This window comes from Octopus bimaculoides, chromosome 4, assembly GCF_001194135.2.
Source record: "Octopus bimaculoides isolate UCB-OBI-ISO-001 chromosome 4, ASM119413v2, whole genome shotgun sequence".
In the NCBI taxonomy this organism is placed as follows: Eukaryota; Metazoa; Mollusca; class Cephalopoda; order Octopoda; family Octopodidae; genus Octopus; species Octopus bimaculoides.
The window spans coordinates 139,069,485-139,076,625 of NC_068984.1; the positions used below are offsets into that span (position 1 = coordinate 139,069,485).

The 7,141-nt window shown below is 37.4% G+C and overlaps 1 long non-coding RNA gene across 1 annotated transcript in view; it reads left to right on the plus strand.

Annotated features, from left to right (window-relative positions):
• The first annotated feature begins 4,616 nt into the window (after window positions 1-4,616).
• Window positions 4,617-7,141, plus strand: part of LOC106872755 (uncharacterized) — an 81,814-nt gene continuing 79,289 nt past the window's right edge. Inside the window, exon 1 of the long non-coding RNA XR_001409801.2 lies at window positions 4,617-6,293. This is a non-coding gene — a long non-coding RNA (uncharacterized LOC106872755). The remainder of the gene's footprint in view (window positions 6,294-7,141) is intronic.

Consider the following 7,141-nt stretch of genomic DNA (forward strand, 5'->3'; position numbering starts at 1 on the left):
ATATGTCTGTGAGTTTGTCTGTCTGAAGGTATGTATGTATGTATGTATATTTATGATTTTGCTCATGAAAAGGAGAGCATTATATTGATAAGATATAAAACATGAAGCGCTAAATGGCGGCCACATTTCCTTTTCTGAACTCTTTTCTGGTTTTGGTGGATAAATGAGTTGTATATTGTAGCCATAAACTTTCCATTCTGAATACAGCTTATTAATACTAATATTCATTTCTAACATACTACAACATAAATTTAGAGAGGAGCGAGGGAGAAGAGTTATAATGTGAGTACGAGTTTTCTTGACCCTGGGAAATTTATGAGCAAAGTTGTTCCTGAGGGGATAGGAACATAGCAGATAAATGATTTTCTCCTGTACTTTGCTCCGTCATAACCATGATAGTAGCATATTACGATAGTCACGTTGCGTTCCATTCTGGGGGAAGTGAATTGATAGATCAAATCAACACCGTTACTTCACAATTGCTTTATTTCAACCGACCTGAAATGAAGTAAGTCAAAGTAAAACATCAGGTGGGATATATGAACACAAAATGCAAAAATGCGTAACAAAATAGACGAAGTAAATTACTCAGATATTCTACCGTTTCTGATAGTCTTTTCGTAATAATATTTTGTTATTTATGTCCGTCGACGGAGTATAGACATAAAGTATCTTCTTTCGGTGTTTTAAACTTCCCTCTTCAACCTTGCTTTCCTTTTCAAGTGAAACTTTAAACAAGTTGATGACGGCTTGACCAAAAACGAAGAGCTGTCTTTAGCTTTCTCAGGTTCGCATATGACACAGACACAGCCTGTTTCACTAAAGCCACCCGACAAATGAAGATTGCCAGTTCTTCCCGATCAAGGGAAGGTAGCAGAACGACCTTCATAATAGATCAGCTGATACCCGGATCCATCCCTCACGTTACAGCAGATTTGACATAACCTCACAAGACAGCAGTGCTCGGGTGTATGGCAAGTGCGAACAGAACGGTTGCGTTGCGCTACACTCAACTCGAGCCGGCACGGTTGACAGTATTTCAACGCATGTGGAGGTTATCCTGGACTGGCAACGTTCCATGTAAGAGCGCCAGACCTTTTAGTTTTGGAAACTATCCCTGGGCCCCGACTCAATAATCATCCAGATCTGAGCAGCCTGTTGATTTTCGTCGACATCCAGCGTCTTTCCAGGGACATTTTCGTTTTTGCCCGCCAGTGACCTTCTATGTTATGCCAATGTGGAATTTCGGTCAACCGTGGTACCATATAGGCAGAGGGTTATGAGCGTCTGATGACATTATAGTTGCAGGTGTCCTTCTCCAGCGTACAATTGATTCAGAGCTGCAGCTCTGTCAGAAATGAACTGTAGAAGAAGAATGAAACAAAGAGTGAACACACACATACACTTTCAAGAAAGAAGCTGGAGATGTCGCAACCGTAACACATGTCTGTGCATCTTCAGCCACGGTATGTCCAATTCTCCACACAGCGTTCCGATGGTTAGGCGATCCATTTGCTGTCAACACCGGCTAAATGGAGGGCTAGCCATGCCGTGGTAGATGATGCGCAGACATGCGCTGAGACTGCGACATCTCAGGTACTTCATAGACGACAGTGAACAGGTGTGGTCGCCGTTTGTGCGGCGCGCTTTCCTGCAGCTCGTCTCAGAGACCGAGGCTAGGCGAATGGAACCTCGAGTGCCGCCTTGTTCGCAAGCAACTCTGCTGTTCGGGACAAAACTTGTGCGACTTCAATTCCACAAAGGCGTTCTATAGGGACCTATGGACAATCACCAGACATTCCTGGCTTTGCACTGCTATCGAGAAGTATTACCCGTTCGAGATAAGCTCTACAGGCACGGTTTGAGATACACCGGACCGACTTGCTTGAGATGCGACGAAACCGTTCTGCACGCACTCATGCAGTGTCAAGCCACTTCGGACCTTTAGGCTTATGCCGGACGGCTGCTATCAAGTGGGGGACGAGTTTACTTGTCGGCCGAAGCTATCGGGAAAATTTCTCCGCCACCTCCCCTTAACCGGGAGGCAAGGCAATCTTCATCGTAATGGTGGCCATAGTGAAAGAATGTGTGCGGTGGACTCGAGCGAAAGTTTTAGAGACAAACACTTACCTCTCTGGCCAATCGCTCATCAACTTTTTCAAGTACCACTTGAAAAGGAAGGTGAGAATACAGAGGAAAATTTTGTCTCGTGAATGTTTAAATAAAAGGTGGGTGAATGTAGCAAAGATGGTATATGCGAGTGACGAAACCACTTTGAGCATGATCCTGTAAATCGAAGAGAGAGAGAGAAAGAGAGAAAGAGAAAGATAGAGAGAGCACTTCGCTCTCGTGTGTTTATTCCCTCCCTGCCTGGGGTTGCCGTGGTCTTTTCCGTAGGCTTTTCTTTCCACGGATAAACCTAATTTTGCTTTATACATTTTTAATATTTTCTGTGATACACGACCCCTTTTGATAATTTTTTTTCTCACGATCCCTTTTGATCAGTATTTTATTTTTCTCCCTTTTTTTTCTATTTTCGAAAAGAAAAGCTCTACTTTGTATTTTGTCCCCTCTGTGCTCCGCCGTGTGGCTAATAAAGAAACTTACCTATCTATCTATCTATCTATCTATCTATCTATCTATCTATCTATCTCTACTTATATATATATATATATATATATCTTCTTTCGCTTAAATTTACAGTAACTATCATGTTGTGTGTGTGCACGTGCGTGTATACGTGTATATAATTGTATATATATGTACGTGTGTGTTTGTGTGCGTGTGTACATGTTTATACAAGTATATATGGGTGTATACGCTTGTTGTTGTTGTTGTTGTTGTTCTTCTTCTTCTTCTTCTTCTTCTTCTTCTTCTCCTCCTCCTTGTTCTCCTTTCGTTCTTCTTTCATTTCTTCCTCTCTTTCTCTTCCTTCTTCTTCTTCTTCTTCTTCTTCTTCTTCTTCTTCTTGTTCTTCTTCTTCTTCTTCTTCTTCTTCTTCTTCTTCTTCTTCTCCTCCTCCTGGTTCTCCTTTTCGTTCTTCTTTCATTTCTTCCTCTCTTCCTCTCCCTTCTTCTTCTTCTTCTCCTTCTTCTTCTCCTTCTTCTTCTCCTCCTTCGTCTTCTTCTTCTTCTTCTTCTTCTTCTTCTTCTTCTTCTTCTTCTCCTCCTCCTTGTTCTCCTTTTCGTTCTTTCATTTCTTCCTCTCCCTTCTTCTTCTTCTTCTTCTTCTTCTTCTTCTTCTTCTTCTTCTTCTTCTTCTTCTCCTTCTCCTCCTCCTTCTCCTCCTTTTCGTTCTTCTTTCCTCTCTTCCTCTCTTCCTCTCCCTTCTCCTTCCCTATCGTCTATCTTTTTCATGATTCCAAGTTTTCAGCCTCATTATTTTTCAGTCATGAATTTATATGCAACACACACACACACACACACACACACACACACACACACACACACACGCTCCATATTACACACCACACATACATATATACAAATATATATATGCCCACATATGTATATATATTTTGATTTATGTGCACGCGTATGTATGCATATACATATAAGTATACACATACACACACACAATACACACACACACAATACACATATACATATATTCAAATATATATGTCCACATATGTATGTGTATATAGAAATATAGGCATAAGTATATATACACATATATATATATATATACTTATACATACTTATATCCATAGACACACACAGTCACACACCGACAAAAACACACACCTATACATATGTATATATATATATATATATATATATATATGAGAGAAGGTGAGATTTACATATCAACGTATATATAGTTAGACACACAAAGACATAGAAACATAAATATATACACAGAGAGACAGAGAGAAGGAGAGAGTTTGATAAATAAAAAAAAAAAAATGCTAAAGAGAAAAGGGGTTAGTTAGAGACTGACGTGTGTCAATGTAATTAGTCTATCATCGTTCTCATCTCTGGACATGTATTTGTATGTATGGGCGTGCGTGCGTGCGTGCCTGCGTGTGACCCTGTGCGCATGTGCGTATGATTGCTTGCATGAGTGTATACAGAGAACGTAAGAAACAGAAGAACTAAGATTTATAGAGACACATTCATATTTTAAATCTTTTACTCTGTCTCTCTCTGCCTCACACTCTCGCAATCTCCTCCACAACCATTCTCTTTTTACTATCTCTCCATCCTCTGTTCCTATGTTAGCCCTCTCTTTTTTTTTTCCGTACATTATACTTCCCTCCTACATACTTCCTATCAATACCCACCCTTCCCCTATACTCCTCCTATCTCTTGTGTTCACTCCGTGCCATTTAATCAATAAATACCTTTAGAAACTCATTTTAATCGATGTGTGCCTCCGCATTTTGCTGGCCACAACTTCCAACACTCCGCCCCGTTTATGTGTTTTTGTAGCGAAGAGGAGGAGATTACAGTTTTCATTCAGTTCGAGTTGTCAGCGTCATAGAGCCACACATCATAACTAATAAAACAAAATACAAATTGTAACACAAATCATATGGGTGAATATCACACACACACACACACACACACACACACACACACACACACACACACACACACACACACACACACACACACACACACTCACACACACACACATATACACATACACACAGAGTTAGAAAGATAGATAGATAAATAGATAGATAGGTAGATAGATAGATAGACAGATAGATAGATAGATAGATAGAGAGTTAGGTAGAACGAGAGAGATGTGATAGAGAGATGTGATAGATGCATAGATAAGATAGAAAGATAGATAGATAGATAGATGGGTAAAATGTACGTAGTGGCGTTTAGGTGTATAAACACACACACCCAAACACACACACTTATATGTATATGAAAGGGATGTGAATATGTATGTGTATATGTGGGTGGGTGCGTGGGTGAGTGTGTGTGTTTGTAAGTTTTTGTGTGTGTTAAATATATTCGTGAAATTAATGCCGTCAAAGGCAGTGGGCCAAAATATAAAGGGCCTGTCCACCTGATTTTAGGAACACACACTGAAGGGAGATTTTGCGAGAAATACCTCCCATTGCAAATATCTTCCTCATTCGTTGTCTTTCGCTACAAATGCATAGTTAACATCGGACGAATATCTTCTCGGTTCATACCATAAATTGATAAATGAATTTATAAACAAAAACAAAAAAGGAAAACAAAATCACAGGAAAAAGAGGCATACAGAATAGAAGAGAGAAAGAAAGAAAGAAAGAAAGAAAGAAAGAAAGAAAGAAGTATTAACAGGACAACTTCGACATAAAAAGTAACGTTCTTAAACTACATCATAACTTGAAAAGAATATATATACACACATGCACACACACACACTATCTCACATACACACACACTCAGACATATACATGTATATATATGTATACATAGATAATTGTATATATAAAATATGATGCTATATATAAATATATATATTATTGATTAATGGTTATATACTTTACACAGAAAATTCTTACAAAACATAAAAAAAAAATTAAAAACAGTAAAAATTTTAAGAATCAGCAGTATTAATATTCAATCTTGAAAGTATATATAACTACATATATATATATTCATGTTCATATAGAAACATACATAAATATATACATATATGTATACATATATTTACATATGATATATACTTGTATATATATGGATGCTCGTATGTACAGATATATACAAAATAACACGCATATACATGTATGTTCAATTGCCGAATTATTTTCGCATATTTTTAACACAGAAGTGTTATAAACTTGTGCATAACCCTACTGTGTGTATAGTAATATTTATTTCAACCGTTTTTTTCATCAAGTCATCTCTCCGCATCTTTTGTACGGCGTCGACATCAACTTGGGCGTGTACAGGACTCGATTTATAGGTATACATTCACATACATATACGCACGCACACATATACACGTAGACATACGTTCGCACACGATTACATACATACATACATACATACATACATACATACATACATACATACATACATACATATATATATATATATGTTTGTAGATATGTGTGTATGTATGTTTAAATATCTATAGCTATATACGTACATTTACTTACATCTATATTTCTATACAAAGGTGTATAGAAACAAGCAGGTCAAAGACTGCCAGTAACTAAAAGACCTTTGCCCAACGTTTAACTCCCCAAACACCGGAGAACTATCAAAGCTAAAGGCTCAGGCCAAGAGAGTCAGAAACTTTTTCACTGTAAAGTTACCGTTTCTCGCCGTTAATCTGTAAGTTAAACACTTTTGTTTACCATATTTTTATTTATATCACAATTCATTTTATCGTCTGTTTTGTACTGACAAGTGACATGGTCGCCATCGTAGTAGATGAATAAAGCTTCGTTGACAGGACGAAGACAATTTAAGATACGTCAACCGAACTCGCAAACTGGCTCCAAATTCCAGTCCATGTTACTTGATAGAGTTGTGCAAGAAATATTCACAATATATTTGAATGTCGCTTTATTGTATCTTAGACATCATGACAAGTGAACGAGGTTTCATATTAAACTGTTTCTAAAGTAGGAATTGCGATACACAGGACAATCGAGATACCGTAACACAAAATGTTTTAATTAATGACAAGATTTAAGACACTTGTGAGAAAGATATACTTAAAAAATTAAACACCACCCCATATGAAACATTATATCATATGTATTTTAACCCTTTACCTGTTCAAAGTATTTTCATAAGTTTGTCCTAAAGAAAAAAAAAACTAAAAGCAGTTCATATATAAAGATTCATATATATGTGCCGCTATCTGACGGTTGTTGTTACAGCATCATAAAATTTTCGATTTAATGAACAATAACAAAGGCAGAACCTTCTCTTGTTTTTTTCTTTCGCTTTTCTTTTTTTTTTTGTCCGAGGTTGGGTATTCTGGGTACAGAAGGTAAAGAGGAAAATGTAAAATAAATAGATAGATAAATAAAATAAATAAAACAGAAACGGTTTGTGGGTAAAGGGACTTGCTTCACAGACAAGATTACCAGGAGTTAAGTTAAAATCATGCTGTCTTTGCAGATACACACATGCACTGATGTACATGAGCTTAGAAGTACAAACACAAAGAC